At 40.1% G+C, this 16,679-nt stretch overlaps 1 long non-coding RNA gene across 4 annotated transcripts in view; it reads left to right on the top strand.

The window, feature by feature from the left end:
- The window catches only part of LOC144578654 (uncharacterized), a 172,644-nt gene that overhangs the window by 25,842 nt on the left and 130,123 nt on the right, over positions 1–16,679 (top strand). For 3 of the 4 annotated variants that reach the window (XR_013524863.1, XR_013524864.1, XR_013524866.1), the window contains exons 3-5: positions 5,790–5,909; positions 8,098–11,020; positions 13,934–15,825. This is a non-coding gene — a long non-coding RNA (uncharacterized LOC144578654). The remainder of the gene's footprint in view (positions 1–5,789; positions 5,910–8,097; positions 11,021–13,933; positions 15,826–16,679) is intronic. The other variant, XR_013524865.1, reaches the window with a different exon arrangement.

Genomic DNA, 16,679 nt, shown 5'->3' on the forward strand with positions numbered 1-16,679 from the left:
CATTCATTTCCTGTGTGGATGTTACACAGAACATATTTTCTGATAGGTGGAGTGCATTCCTTGCCAAGCCTGCCAAGTGAGACAATTAGCAAAGATAGAATCAAGTCACCTATATATTTAGCCTAGTGCAATGGCAACAAACCTATAATGGCATTAGTAAATAGAGTGATTTTAAAATTTGGAGCTGAAACTCATAACTACATTCTTGGCACCCTTTTGCAGAAAGAGAGATGACTTTATCAGCTGTTCACAAGGCTGTGTTCATCAGCAGAAACTAAATGAGTCTGTGCTTAATACAAGTTCTCCTTGGAGTGAGCTTGCACTGAAGTTTTTAAAATTAGATCTGGGGAAGAAATCTGAACCTGCCATTATGGCCTTACCTCCTGCTATACATTCTAGATGCCTCTCTTGGTATGTTGTACAGGATTTGAGGGGCTTATCTATTGCATCTATTTATATTATCATACTTATTTAATAAGAAAAATATCTCAGTTACAGCATTTATAATAAGCATTTCAACAGCAACACATGGAGACAGCATTCATATCACCATCAACTTGGCTCAGCAGATTTTCTGAGAACACTTGAATATTTAGCATGTTGGGATTCTTGAGCCTTGTCCTTGAAAGAAACTAGAATAATATTTAGATCCAAATCCCTTTATGTAGAGGCACTTACGTTCATTCATTCATTATCCATTTACTGCTTATTCTTGGTTCTTGCTTTAGAAATGAACATAAATTTGAGGCTTGACAATCTATACTGGGCAAGAGCTCTAAGGTTGAGGTCAGTGATAGTTGGAGCTAAAAGAGATCTTAACATTCTCTTGTGTGGCCCTTCCAGAAAAAGGAAGGAGTTTGTTCAGAGTCAACAGATTAATTAGTATCCACTTGAAATAACCAGGAAAGAAGTCATCATATATTTCAGATCTACCAAGCTTACAGTAGATGGGAGTCATACAGCTTGCACACGAACCACAACATTTGAATTATGAAGATAGTGGGGAGGCAGCATTTACCTCCTCCTGCCAGGTTGTGAGTACCCATGAGCCAGGGCCTCCAAAAAGTAGAGCTGGGATTTTGCTCTCAAGGGCTGATGACAAAGACTGTTTGGGATGTGATATGGTTTGGCTGTGTTGCCACCCAAATCTCATCTTGATTTTTAGTTCCCATCCCCACATGTCGTGGGGACCCAGTGGGAGGGAATTGAATCATAGGGACTGTTACCCCCATGCTGTTCTCTTGATAGTGAGTGAGTTCTTACAGAATCTGATTTTTTTTTTTTTTTTTTTTTTTTGCGACCAGGTCTTGCTCTGTTGCCCAGGCTGGAGTGCAGTGGTGTCATCTCGGCTCAATGCATCCTCTGCCTCCCAGGTTCAAGCGATTCTCCTGCCTCAGCCTCCCAAGTAGCTGGGAATACAGGCGCCTGCCACCACGCCTGGCTAATTTTTGTATTTTTATTAGAAACCATATTGGCCAGGCTGGTCTTGAACTCCTGACCTTGTGATCTGCCGATCTGATGGTTAATAAGGGGCTTTTCCCCTTTGCTCGGCACTTCTCTCTCCTGCACCATGTGAAGAAGGACATCTTTGCTTCCCCTTCTGCCATGATTGTAAGTTTCCTGAGGCCTCCCAAGCCAGGTGGAACTGTGAGTCAATTAAGCCTCTCCTTTATAGATTACCCAGTCTCGGGTGTTTCTTCATAGCAGTGTGAGAATAAGATGAATCAGATCTCTGCATTGTTTTACCAGAAATCCGTTCTTTATCTTGCCATTTTTTTGCAGGAGATCATGATATATAATTATACATTTTATATAGTTTGAGGTCAGTAAAGTGCTGCTAATACAATCGTTGTTTTATAACAGTTTAGGATTGAACTGAATCAACTGAAGGGTAGACTTCAGTTAATTTCAGATGTAACACAGCAAACATGTGTAACATAAAAACTGGGAGAAAAACCAGTTTGTTCCTTTGTAGATGTGTGGGGATAGTGGTGAGAATTTATGGGTTAATATTTTCATCCTTATTTGGAGTTCCATTAATGTAAGGTATAATGCTGTCCTTATGGCAAAGCAATTCATTTGCTGTTTTTATAGTCTCATAAAAAAAAAGAGTTTAAAATAGCTGAGCATGGTGGCACATTCCTGTATTCCTAGCCACTTGAGGCTGACATGGGAGGATCTGTTGAGCCCAAGAATTTGAGATTACGGTGAGCAAAGACCGCACTACTGTAGCAACAGAGTGAGACCTGTGCAACAGAATGAGATACTGTGTAAAAAAAGTAAAAAACATTAAAAAAATTAAAAATAATAAAGAAAGATGATATGGAAATTTTTGGGTGATAATTGTCAAATAAAATGGATATTTCTATAAAAGTATGCACTAGAAGTTTATTCTTCTTTTTAGTAAAAACACTTAGGACAGTACCCAGATCCTGCTGGCCTTTTTTTGGTTCCCTCTTTGGTTTTTTGTTACAAAACTGTAAGTCCAGAGGAAGCACTTCATCATTTGGTTTAATCACTTTCCTAGAAAGGATGCTGCCCAGAGCTGGGGCTCCCAGTGAGTGACCAAGATTATTCTAGAGACTTATAAGAATTAAAAATGCACTACAGAAGCAAAAACAAAACAACACAACCCTTAATTTTAGTGGTCAGAGATGAGCATTTTTAATACAATGGATATATACTTCTATAACTTATTCTACTAAGGTAGGCTAATTCCTGTTTATCTCTCTTTCATTTATCTATCTGTATGTTCCCCCAACACATAGGTATCCATAAGTCATTTACCACCTTCAGTATGGTTCTTTTTTAGGCACCCTTCTGTGCTCTTCCCGAGAGAGGGGCTTAGGACTAAACCTTCTCCTGGTCCATCCCCCACCATTTCTGTTTTTTTATTTTCTTTTTCTCTGAATGTTTGCCTGCCCGAGAACTGCCAGCTGCACCCATCCAAATCTACAAATCTTTCTCTAGACTTTGGGAGACAGAAAAGTAGCTCAAATCTTCCTCTAGACTTTGGGAGACAGAAAAGTAGCTCCTACTTCAAAAGGTTAGAATCCTCAGACATGGCACTTTCAAGGAAAAGTGTTGTTTACCTGAGTGATAACAATTTCTGGAAGAGAGTTCATCACTAGCCTGGGTGTAGTTGCTGTGACTCTGTCTGTCCTGGCAATTTCTAATCTGGTCCTGCCTGTAAGTTGCAGAGTGCTCCACGTTGCTCCATTCGCCCATCTTGGATTCCCAAAGAGCTGGGATTACAGGCATGGGCCATTGCTCCCAGCCATGTTGATATGCTCCTAATTGGTGATTTAACCTATATCACTTGGCTACGGTGGTGTGAGACCTTGAAGAAAAGCCTTTCATGGGATTGCAGTTCGTTCTGTCCTGCTATGATTGCTTGTCTGTTTCTGTGGCTTCTAGTAGCTCTTTTCCTTGCTGGAGTAAGAGGTTTCCTCTTTTGCTACTTCTACTTGCTACTTTAAAAAATAAATAAATAAATAGAGGTCACTCTTTACTTCTACAAACAAGAAATAGAGGAGAGAGAGCTCAGGAGATTGAGAAATAGAGAATTTCCCTTAACATTCATTCATTTTATTTCAGAAATCTCAGTCACCTCTGGGTCCATTTGTTTGTACTCTCTTTCTGCTGTCTCTTCTAAGGTATTAGCTTATACAGGTTTCAGTAAAGAACTTGGGAACCCAAAAGTCAATAGAACTCAAAGAATTGTCAATGCATTTATGTACAAAAACCAATCTCAATCAACCTCAAATGAACAGGGCTAACACTTGTCTGTAAAGAAAAGCTATTTTAACTGTTTGCCAAATTATAAGTCTATGAGTCATTTTATTTGCCATCTTCACAGATACCATGTTATTAAAGTTATTTACCTACTGGGAATATTTTTGAAAAAATTTATTCTCTCATGGGAAATTATGAAAAATTTAGAATGGCACATTTTAACTACTGAATATTAATGAAACCTTTCTGACCTACTAGCAAAAGAATCAAATCCCTGTTGCAATTAAGGAGTTGGACTAGCCTCTTTCATATGCACCAGTAATTTCTTCACTGTGGTATTCATTTTCACGTCAGGATTTAGACAGGATTGTAACGAGATCAGTGCAAGTAGAACTACGTACTCTGTAAGTGCATAAATGTGCCCATCTTTGGCTTTATCAGAACTGACTGTAGAGTTTGCATTTGAGATGAATGAGCTCAGAGTCCTTCATTCCATTTGTGAAACATACCATTATAGGGTGTTATTTTCTGTTATAAGTGTCAGTTAAGCTGATGGTAAAATTGAGTTGACTCAAGCCTTGACTTAGCTATGACATGTCAAATGTCATAACTTGGGAGCCCAATGAGTGGATTAGAATTATATTGATTATATTAAGACCAGTAGTTTGGGAACCAGGAAACTTGGATTTTAGTTCTATGTTTACTTTTTAAAGTTTTTTTTTTAAGGGGATGAGTAATCGTTCCTTAATTTTTTTATATGTTGGAGACAGAGTCTTACTCTATCCCCCAGGATGGAGTGCAGTGGCGTGATCTCTCAGTTCACTGCATCCTCCACTTCCAGTGTTCAAGCGTCCTCATGCCTCAGCTTCCTGAGTAGTTGGGATTACAGGCACCTGCCACCACTCTCAGCTAATTTTTGTATTTTTAGTAGAGATGAGGTTTCACCATGTTGGCCAGGCTGGTCTCAAACTCCTGACCTCAGATGATCCACCAGCCTCAGCCTTCCAAAGTGCTGAGATTACAGGCATGAACCACCGCACCTGGCCCCTTTATTCTTTTTTTTTTTTTTTGGTTTATTATTAATTGTCACATAGTAATTGTACATACTTATGGGGGACAGCATGATATTCCAATACTTGATACTAAGGGTTATGATCAAATCAGGGCAATTAGCATATCATCATATACTATTAATAACAAAATTGGGCAACTGTGTTTGGGCTGTGTGTGTGTGTGTGTGTGTGTGTGTGCATGCAGGCGTGTTTATTTAAAAAGTGGTATAAGGTTCTACAGTCTGAGTATTGGTGTTTCCCCAGGTTCATATGTTGGAACCTAATACCCAATGTGACATTATTAAGAGCTGGCACATTTTGGGAGGTGATTAAGTTATGAGGGCTCAGCCCTTATGAAAGGGATTAGTGCCCTTACAAAAAAGGCTGCAGGGAGCTGCCCTGAACCTTTTACCCTGTGAGGACACAGCAACAAGGTGCCATTTTTGAGGCAGAGATCTGGCCCTCTCCAGACACTGGATCTGCTGGTGCTTTGATCTCAGATTTTCCAGCCTCCAGAATTGTGAGTACTAAATCCCTGTTGTTCATAAATTACCCAGTATAATATATTTTGTTACAACAGCAGGAACAGACTAAGACACAAGGTAAGAAGTTTAACATAGCTGAAACATTGCCAATGTTGTGAACAGGGGATAGAAGATAGCACTGGACGAGTGGGTCAGATCATGAAGGATATTATATGCCGTGCTGAGGAAATTGAATTTGATTCTATAGGTACTAGGGACACTAATTTTTAAAAACGTCCTAGTTTTAAATAACATTAGACTAACTTAGACTTATATAAGTCTAACTTACATAAGAGATCAAAAATAGTATAGAATCCCTATGAGTATACTATTTACCCAGCTTTCTCTAATTTCCACATTATACATAATCACATTATAGTAGGTAAAACAAAGGAATTAACCTTGGTATAGTACCTGAATGCCTAATAACTAAACTACAGACTTTATTCAGAGTCTCAGCAGTTCTTTTCTCTTCCAGGATCCAATCCAGGATATCGGATTGAACTGTCAGGTCTCCTTCCTATTCTCTAACCTGTGACAGTTTTTGAGCCTTTTCATGGCTTTCTTCGCCTTCAAATGTTTGAAAAGTACTGGCCAGGTGTGTGGTAGCATGCCCTTCGGTTTGGTTTTGTCTGAAGTTTTCTCATGATTTATGTTAGTCTGTACTTGTGTTACCGTAAAGGAATACCTGACACTGGGTAATTTATAATGAAAAGAGGTTAAATGGGCACACAGTTCTGCAGGCTGTACAGGAAGCATGTATTTTGGTGAGGCCTCAGGAAGCTATTACTCACGACAGAAGGTGAAGTGGGAGCTTGCATGTCACATGGCAAAGCAGGAGCAAGAGAGAAAGACTGAGGGGGGAGGTGCGACACACTTTTAAATGACCAGATTGTGTGAGAACTTGGCTATCTATCATGCAGACAGAACCAAGCCATGAGGGATCTGCGTTCCATCAGGCCCCCACCTCCAGTGTTGGGGATTACAATTCAACATGAGATTTGGGCAAGGACATGTATCCAAATACATCATGATTTTTTTGGCAAGAATATGACATAGGTGATTTGCCCTACTCAGTGTATCATATCAAGGTACTTAACATTGATATGCTTATTTTTCATTTTATTCTTTTTATTTTCAAGGTGAGGTCTGGCTCTGTCTCCCAGGCTGCAGTGCAGTGGTACAATCCTGGCTCACTTCAACCTCTGCCTCCCGGACTCAAACCATCCTCTCACCTCAGCCTCCTGAGTAGCTGGGACTGCAGGCATGTGCCACCATGGTTGGCTAATTTTGGTATTGTTCGTAGAGATGAAGTTTCGCCATGTTGCCTAGGCTGGTCTCGAACTCGTGAGTTCAAGCCATTCGCCCACCTTGGATTCCCAAAGAGTTGGGATTACAGGCATGAGCCATTGCTCCCAGCCATGTTGATATGCTTATAATTGGTGATATTAACCTAGATCACTTGGCTAAGGTGGTATATGTCAGCTGTATCCACTGCAAAATGATTTTTTTCCCTTTGTAATTGCTAAATATTTTTGGGGGGACATTCTTTGACACTATATATATTTTCTTTTTCTCCTTAATTTTTTGCCCACTAGTTTTAGCATTTACTCATGGATCTTGCCTGCAGCCATTATTACTGTCCTGTTTCAGTGGTGATTTTCTATATGCATCATTTCTTCTATGTTTACTAATTGGGGTTCTCCTGTAAGGCAGAGCCACTGAATTATTTTGAGGAATGACAGAATTACTCCAATGGTAACATGGATGATAGATTAGAAGAAAGCAAGACTGGAATTAGAAAGACTACAAATTAGGAGACTGTTGAAATAATTTAAGTGAGATAAGAAGCACCTGAACTTAGACAGGGGCAATAGGGATAGGTGGTTCATATGAGAAATATTTAAGAGGTAGAATCAAGAGAACATAGTGATTCATTATATGTGAGGAAGCAAAGCAGGCATTAAAGATAGCACCCAGGTTTCTGTCTTGGAGATAAGAAATATTAGAGGAAAAACTAGTTTTGGGAGAAGACAGCTAAGCTGAATTCAGCTGTGGACAATGGAGAGTCAAGGTACCCCCACAGAAAAGGGGGAATTATTTAAGAAGCTGGTCATACAGGGCTGGAGCTTGGAAGAAAGGTCTGACTTAGAATCACAGATGTGTAAATTATCAGTGGGTAGGCAGAAGTTAGGATCATGGAAATGCATGAAGTTGTCCAGGAAAAATACGTAGAGACAGAGAAGTCATAGCAAGCAAAGAAACACCAACATTCAAAGGCAGGAAGAGGAAAAGGAGCTCACACAGATAGAATGATAGTATGTAACTAGAACAGTAGAAAGAAAACTAACATGTTGAGATAATGTAAATAAGCCAAGTAAGAAACAATCTCATGAAGAGAGAATGTTCATCAGCATCCAGTGTTACAGATGAGTCAAGTAAGGAAAAGACAGATGCTGTGGCAACTGTGTGTTTGTCTGTGAACTTAGAGCAATTTCAGTGTAGTGGTGAGGCCAAGTCCTGTAGATTCCTATGGGAAGTAAAGAAGAGACTGTGTGTATAGACAATATTATCAGTGGGTTTGAAGGAACCGAGAAAGAGGTAAGATGGTAGGAGGGAAAAAGCCCAAGTTAGGAGGTCCTTGTTACATACTCTCCCCAGTCATGCTCATGAACTATGGTTATAAGTATATAATTTGGTAAGCACATGTCTTAATGTTTTTTTATGCTGCTATAACAGAACACCACAGACTGGGTAATTTATATTAAAAAAATTATTTCTTACAGTTCTGGAGGTTGGGAAATCCAAGGACAAAGGGCTGCATCTGGAGAGGGCCTTTGTGCTGCCATCCCATGGTGGAAGGTAAAAGGGCAGGAGAGCAAGAGAGAGCCCAGTTGGTTTTGATATCAACACACTATGGAGATAAACACACTCCAGTGATCCATTCATAAAGGCTCCACCCACATTGCCTAATCACCTCATAATGGTCCCACTTCTTTATGCCATCACAATGGCAATTAAATTTCAACATGAGTTTTGGACATTCAAACCATAGCAGTAAGTATAGTATTTATTCTTTATCATTAGCCTAGATATTTCCCCTTATTTCTCCAAGTGCTTTATATTAAGACATGCACAATGTTATCTGGTGGTATTCTAGGTAATTTGTCATTATGTTGTCAAAGAATGTGCTTCACCTGCTTGGTGCAGAATCACTTACAAGCATTTTATCTCAATACTGTTATATCTCAATTTAGCTTGTTTGGATCGAGCATTTGGTGAAGGTCTCAGAGTGCTCAGTAGATGGGTCAATTTGCTTTGCTTGATCAGGCTCCCAAGTGCCCCCCAGACCTCAGCCTTACAAATGCCTCATTATCAGCAGAACAGAGAGCAAGGTGAAAGGCGAGAAGATAGCTCAGCTCCGATCTATCTCCATGAGGGGAAAACAATTCAAAACACATGCCCTGCTCATACGGGAGCGAGAGTGTTATCTTTGTATAACATTACTCAACATGGAGGTCACATTTTCCTTAGTAAACAAAACTACTTCTTTTATTCTGTCTGGAAAGAAAAAAATATTTGCCTCTAGAACATCCTTTGAGCAAATTAAAGCTGGAGTATAATTCATTTGAGCTAAAAGTACAAGAGATTCTGGAGGCTGAATTTGGGCTTGTAACTGTTTATTTACATTTATAATGGACATCTTTTTACTGTGAAAACAACGTAATAGTAGTATAGAATGTTAAAAAACAGGTAAGAAAAGCACTCCTAATCCCATTAACACAGTTAGTATCCTTTTTATTCCCCTGTTTCTTTCTATATGCATTCATATTTTTACATAATTACAATTGTATAAAATACACAGTTGCATCCTTGGGTTTTCACTGACTCATGAGCATTACTCTGAGTTGCAATGTAGTCTTCATAATGATTCTTTTTATGACTGTATACTATTCCATGGAATGGATGTGTCATCAGTTAGTTAAGCACTCCTCCATGGTAGAACATTTAGTTTGCTTCTAATTCATCACTATCATAAACAAAGCCATATTGAAAAATGTCTGCTGTATTTTCTCACCTGTATTTTGTATTATTCTCTTAAGATATATTTCAAAAGCAAGGCTAGTGAGTCATAGAGTTCACATTTAAGCTCCTTCTATATGTTTTTACATTGCCTTTTAAAGACTTTACTGATTATGTCACCAATTAAGGTTTGCTTAGTGAACGTGAGATAGGAGTTTGGCAGTTACAGTTTCACCAGGTACAGGTCACAAAGAGCTCACTGATAAAACAGGGTGTGGTAAAGAAGTCAGCCAAGGCTGGGCTCATGCCTGTAATCCCAGAACTTTGGGAGGCCAAGGAGGATGGATGGCTTGAGGTCAGGAGTTCAAGACAGCCTGGCCAACATGGTGAAACCCTGTCTCTACCAAAAAAATAAAAAAATTAGCCAGGTGTGGTGGCATGCAGCTGTAGTCTCAGCTACTTGGGAGGCTGAGGTAGGAGAATTGCTTGAACCCAGGAGGCAGAGGTTGAAGTGACCCAAGATCTCACCACTGCACTCCAGCCTGGGAAATAGAGTGACACCCTGTCTCAAAAAAAAAAAAAAAGAAGCCAGCCAAAACCAAGATAGCCAAGATGGCAACAAAAGCATCTCTTATTGTCCTCACTGCTCATTTTACATGAATTATGATATATTAGCGTACTAAAGGAAATTCTCACCAGCACCATAATGATTTATAAGTGCCATGGCAACATCGAGAAGTGACCCTATATGGTTTGAAATGTAGATGAAGCCTCAGTTCTGGGAATTCCCCACCTCTTTCCTAGAAGACTCATGAATAATCCGCTCCTAGTTTAGCACATGATCAAGAAATAACAATAAAAACAGCCAACCAGCCGCCCTTAGGCTGCACTGCCTGTGAAGTAGCCACTCTTTTATTTGCTTTCATTCTTTACTTTCTTAATAAACTTGCTTTTACTTTACTCTGTTGGCTGATTCATGAATTTTTTCCTACACGAAGCCAAGAATCCCCTTGGCCTCCCAGGCTGAACCCCAATTTTTTGCTGTGCCCTGTGACAGATGGGAATCCAAGAAGCCAGAATAGGGTGAAGTGTGATGGGTCTACTCATGTGGGAAGAGGTGGAAGGGCACTGAGTTCTTTCCAGGGATTTGCTGGTAACAAAACTTAGTAAAGATGAAATTCTGTTGTGAAATGCAAGCCAGAGGTAGAATTCCATGTTGAGGAACAAGTGGAGATTGAAAGTCATAAAAAGGGTCAAAAGTCTTACAGACTCTTAAAAGATTAAAGAGACAATGGGGAGGGAGAAGCCAAAAGGGGTGTGAAATACTAGGCAATTTCAGCCAAAAGTTTTGACGTGTCAATTGGTTACAGACTGGGCATGTATGGAACTGACACACTGGGGTATTTCAGACATGGACAGTAACACTGGAGTTGGCAAGAATTAAAACTTATTTAGTTTTCACTCTGTTGGATGCTGTCTTAAGCTTTTCATAGATTCTTTCATCTAACGATTATGACATTCACAGGTGCTATTATGATTCCCATTTTCTTTTCTTTTTTTGAGATGGAGTTTCACTCATGTCACCCAGGCTGGAGTGCAATGGTGTGATCTTGGCTCACTGCAAGCTCTGCCTCCTGGGTTCAGGCAATTCTCATACCTCAGCTTCCCGAGTAGCTGGGATTACAGGTACGTGCCACCATGCCCAGCTAATTTTTTGTATTTTTAGTAGAGACGGGGTTTCACCATGTTGACCAGGATGGTCTCGATCTCTTGACCTCGTGATCCACCCGCCTCGGCCTCCCAAAGTGCTGGGATTACAGGCGTGAGCCACCACGCCTGGCGATTTCCATTTTCAAATGAGAACACCAATGCTTAGAGATGAGTAGCCAAGTGACTTTCCTAAGGTGAAACAGTGGTCAGCTGTGGAGCTGATTCAAATTCAGGCTGTCTGGCACCTGACTTCTGCTCCACTGTGCTCTCTGCTCTGCTGGAGTTTCTTACTTTGTGAATGCAGTGTGGGTAAAAAATACTTCATTCATCTTTTAATTTGCATTTCTCTGGTTTCTAGTCTTGTTTAATATTTGAGTAAGACACTTTTAACATAAGTTTGGGACATGGATGATAGGATCATTTATGCATTTCAAAAATGTACCCATGGACAAGGAAGTGAACATGTTCTATATTAGTACTGAGACTGCATGAAACTGAGTGAAGACATCCAATTTTTCAAAATTGTTATTATGTTTTAGATACAGGATCTTGCTTTGTCACTCAGTCCAGAGTTCAGTGGCAAAATCATAGCTTATTGCAGCCTCAAACTCTGAGGCCCAAGTTATCCTTCTGCCTCAGACTTCTGAGTAGCTAGAAGTACAGGTGCACACCACAATGCCCAGTGAATTAAAAAGTTTTATTTGTATAGAATGGGGGCTCACTATGTTTCCCAGGCTGGTCTTGAACTCAAGGCCTCAGTTGTCCTCCTGCCTCAGCCCCCTGAAGTGTTGGGATTACAGGTGTAAGCCACTGTGCCCGGTCTCAATTTTTAAATTCAAGAAGGTTTGCAACACTGATACTTCTTAGATTATGGCTATTACTTATTGTAAAAATTCCATCTTTGAAATAAAGGGGAACACAATGATGGCTTATTATTTCAATGTATCAGGAGCCATATCTCATTGTGCCTGGAACCATATCTCTTCAAATGTAATCATTGTAGTTAAAAAATTGTCTTCATGGTAGAGTGAGCTAAGAATGAAATCAGCCTCCTCTAGAAGGTTGTGGATGTTCTGGGCAGAAATGCCATACCCAAGCTCCTGGGTTGTCATGTTCCTAGTCCTGTTTTCCAACAGAAATTCTGAGGAAGATGCTTCAGTGGCTTGGATAATCTTTGGTTTCAAAATGCCTTATACATTTATTTTTTCTTTTTAATCAAAAGCCTTTCTTTATGTAACATTGTGATTAGGTTAATGCTGAAAGGACTTTTGGTTTCAGCTTCTATATCTGAAGAACTTGGAAGTTGTCACTCCCATTTCACAACCATAAAGATCTAGTCAGATCGAAAATGAATGACTTTTCTTGGACTTATTGCAGAATGAGGTTACAGGGAAAATCGCTACCCTGAAATCTGGGGAGACAAGCCCCTACAGAGAGACACAGCTAACAGCTACCTACCTAAAATGGAAACTTCTGGAGTTATAAACTATAATGCTTTGGTGTTACATTGGATAATTGTTGGAAGTTGTGTGTGGATTAGCATGGGGGTGATTTACTTCATAGGGAGTGCAGTCTTAGGGTGACTTCCACAATTCCATGGGTTTTACTTCCAAGAACCTTACCAGGTTTTCATGATGAATATCAGAAAAATCTTTTTGTAACTCTGGCAAGGAAAGAGTAATCATGGTCAAATATACCCATAGTCTTCTTAACAAATACGTACTCTCCAGAGTTAAAGATTTTGCCATGGCATTGTTGCACCCAGAAGAGACCAATTCCTTTCTCTTCAACCCTCCCTAGCCTTCCTGACTCAACCAATGGGAAAAACAGACAACTGTTGTCAGGGCTTCAAGAAAATAGACTATAAATGACACAGCCAAGGAAAGCAGGGAGAAAAAAAGCTATACTGTGATGAAACACTTGTGAAGGTCTCAGCACTGAGTCACAGGTCCACGAAAATATTGGGATTTAATCAGACTGTAGAACACTCCTTCTTTCATTCATCTTACCACCACACCAGCAGAGCTTCAATATAATAACAGCAGATTACAGCCAAAACACTGCAAGATGTATACTCTATCTAAGGAGGAATCCTTAGGGAAGCCTAAAATCAAGAGGGGAGACACCAACAAGGACACTTGGGGAAATTTGAAGTCTCTAGCATAGCTGCAGCAAACATTAAAGATAGCCTAATTCTGACCCAGATGACCACAAATCTTCACACTAAAGACTCATTTAGCTCAGTTCTTATTACCTAATACAACACATCTGTCCTTTGGCATAAAATTATAAGGCATACTAAAAAGCAAGAAAAACTTCTAAAGATAAAATACTACCACCAGAAGCAGATTCAACTATAATGCACATTTTTGAATTATCAGGTAGGAAATTTAAAATAATTATAATTAATGAGCTAAGGGCTCTGATATAAAATGAGCTAAGGGCTCTAGACAACATGCCAAAACAGGTGACTAATATAAGTAGAGTTGGAGACTGAGAAAGAATCAAAAGGAAATACCAGAAATAAAAACAACTGTAACAGAATGAAGAAGATTGGATACAGCCAAAAACAGTCAGTGAGCCTAAGGTTTGTCCATAGGCACTTCCCAAACTGAGATGCAAAGAGGAAAAAATAAAAATAAAAAACAACAAACAACAGAACAGAACAGTAAGAACTGAGGGACAATTTCATAAGGTGTAATTTATGTGTAATTTGAATATCAAAAGAATAAAAGGAACAGAACAGAAAAATGTTTGAAGTAATAATGGCTGAGAACTTTCCAAAATAAGTGACAGACTCCAAACGACAGATCTGGGAAGTTCAGGGAACACCAAACAGATTAAATGACCAAAAAACACTTACCTAGGCATATCATATTTATATTGCAGATAACCAAAGATGAAGAGAAAGTCTCCAAGAAGCTGATATGTAAGAGCGGAGGACCATGAAGCATAGAAAAACAAGGATAAGAATTATATCAAACTTCTAATCAGAAATCATGCAAGCAAGAAGAGAATGGAATGAAATATTTGAAGAGTTGTTTGAAAAAACTCACCCATCTAGAATTTTATTTTTATTTTTTTCCAAGCCAGACTGTATCCAGCTTTATTAAATATAATTTCCACAAGCAGTCATGGTATTTCAGGCAGGACATGGCCAGACATTCGTTAAAAATATACAACTTTCAAACTGCCTTCTTCAATGGACTACTGAAAATCAAAAAGCCACTATGAAACCCAATGAAGTCTTCATCTGATGCTCTGAACAGGGAAAGTTTAGAGTAAGGGTTGAGATTTCCCATATAGCATGTGGTTTAACAACTTTTCACAAGCCAACCTGGACTTTCAGGAAGTGAAATGAAAATAGCAGAAGTGATCTGAAGATCCATAATCTAGAATCGGAAACACTGCTCTTTTGAGGAGTACCATGTCAGTGGCATCACTGGAAAGTTCAGATTGCCTGACACTGGCAACCAATTGTTGGGGGTCAGGTCCCAACAGATGTCTGGGTTTAAGGGAGTTAATTCTATGCCGAAAGGTAGAAAGGAAGAAGAGGACATAAAAACAAACTTGTTTTTCCATACCACAAGGCTTTTGTGCCAAGGTGGCCATGTGTGTCAAAGTCAGGGAATCCTTCATACTGGGAGCCAAGAGGAAGTCTTTCAAAACTAGAAGGGAAAGGTGCTTTGCCCACATCAATCCAGCTTTGGAGACATTGTATTAGTGACATATTCCCCTTCCCCCCAAAACAGCAAAGTGTTCTGCGTGCTAACAACTTAGCTTAAAAAGATAGTAAAACAAAATTCTGCATTTTTAGAAAACTTGATAACAGTAGTACTTCAAACCATACAGTAATCAGAAGTACATAGTTGTCAAAAATGCAGACACTTCACTTGGCATCTCCAGCACCTTCAGCTTTCTGTGCCTGGTCTGTTTGGCATCTCCATTTTATGCAGGGTTATTCCCCTCTTTGCCAGCATCAGCTACCCACCCCCCACACCGTTTTTTTTTTTTTTTTGAGATAGAGTCTTGCTCTGTTGCCCAAGCTGGAGTGCAGTGGTGCGATCTTGGCTAACTGCAACTTTTGCCTCTCGGGTTCAAGTGATTCTCCTGCCTTAGCCTCCCTAGCAGCTGGGGTACAGGCATGTGCCACCATGTCTAGCTAAGTTTTGTATTTTCAGTAGACACAGAATTTCATCATGTTGGCCAGGCTGGTCTCAAACTCCTGATCTTAAGTGAGCCACTGGCCTTGGCCTCCCAAAGTGCTGGGGTTATGGGTATGAGCCACCATGCCCAGGTCCCTTTTTCCCTCTGGGTACCTTCTCTCCTTTCTTCACAGGGGCCTTTTTAGGCTTGGGCTCTGGCTTTGGAGGAGCAGGTTTAGCAGACAGCCTCATGGACTACATCTTCTCTGTAGTTTGTCCTTCACCTGGGCTTTATCTCTAGCATCTCCTTTAGCCTTTCTCTTGGGAATGGTGGCGGCCATGGTGGTGGGACATAGGTGCTGGGGCAGGATGCAGCAGGCTTTGGTCAGTCCACTGGTGGTTCTTGCCTCTTCTTATTCACACTGCTTCTAGAATTTTATATTCAGCAAAATTATTCTTCTAAAATGAAGGAGAAATACTTTCTTGGACCAATAAAAGCTGAAAAAAATTTTTTACCACCAGATATTCCTTGCAAGAAATGTTACAAGAAGTTTTCAGGCAGAAGGAAAATGATATAGGCAAGAAAATTGGATCTATATAAAGAATGGAAGGGTGTTGGTAAAGAAATAAACAAAGGTAAAATAAAATGATTTCTTTCTTATTCTTAATTGATCTAAAAGATAACTGTTTGAAGTAATAATAGTAACAGTGTATTGGGTGGTGATTAGCATATAGATAATTAAAATGAATGACTTCAGTGTCACAAGTACTGCAGAGAAATTGGAGCTGGGACTTGAGCCTGGGAAGTGGAGGTTGCAGCAAGCCGAGATTGCACCACTGTACTTCAGCCTGGGTGACAGAGTGCAGACTCTGTCTCAAAAAAACAAACAAGAAAACACACCCCCCCCAAAAAAGTAACAGATTTAATCTTCTGATTCATACTTCCTGTTGGTATAATATCAGTTAATTTATTTACTAAGGAGGGTAAATGAGTCATCTTAAAAATGGATGATTCTTGAAGAGGCAGATCCAAATGGTCAAATAGGAACAGTTCTGGAGTGCAGTTCTCAGTGAGAACAATGCAGAGGGTGAGTGATCACCACATTTCCAAACGAGTTATTACTGCCCACAGACCAGGAGATTCCTCACCTAAAAAGCACCACGAGTTTCCAGCATGACTGTTTCAGCCGGTGCAGTGGGTCTCCACACAAAATCTCACACAAATTTGGGTGGCTGTTTCAACTGCTGCCTGGAACGCCTGGGAGATAGAGCTGCCCATTCAACTGAAAAAAGGGGAGCTGAAACAGGGAGCCAGGTGATCTGCCTCAGCAGGTTCTACCTCCACAAAGACCAGCAATCTGAAACACTCTGGATTGAGAGTTTCACAGCAAGAGCAGCTGGACCCAGGACGGTCCAGCTCTGTGGGGGGAAGGGCGTCCACTATTACCAAGGCAGTCCACCACTACCGAGGCAGCAGTCTGCCATTACCA

This window comes from Callithrix jacchus, chromosome 12, assembly GCF_049354715.1.
Source record: "Callithrix jacchus isolate 240 chromosome 12, calJac240_pri, whole genome shotgun sequence".
Taxonomy (NCBI): Eukaryota; Metazoa; Chordata; class Mammalia; order Primates; family Cebidae; genus Callithrix; species Callithrix jacchus.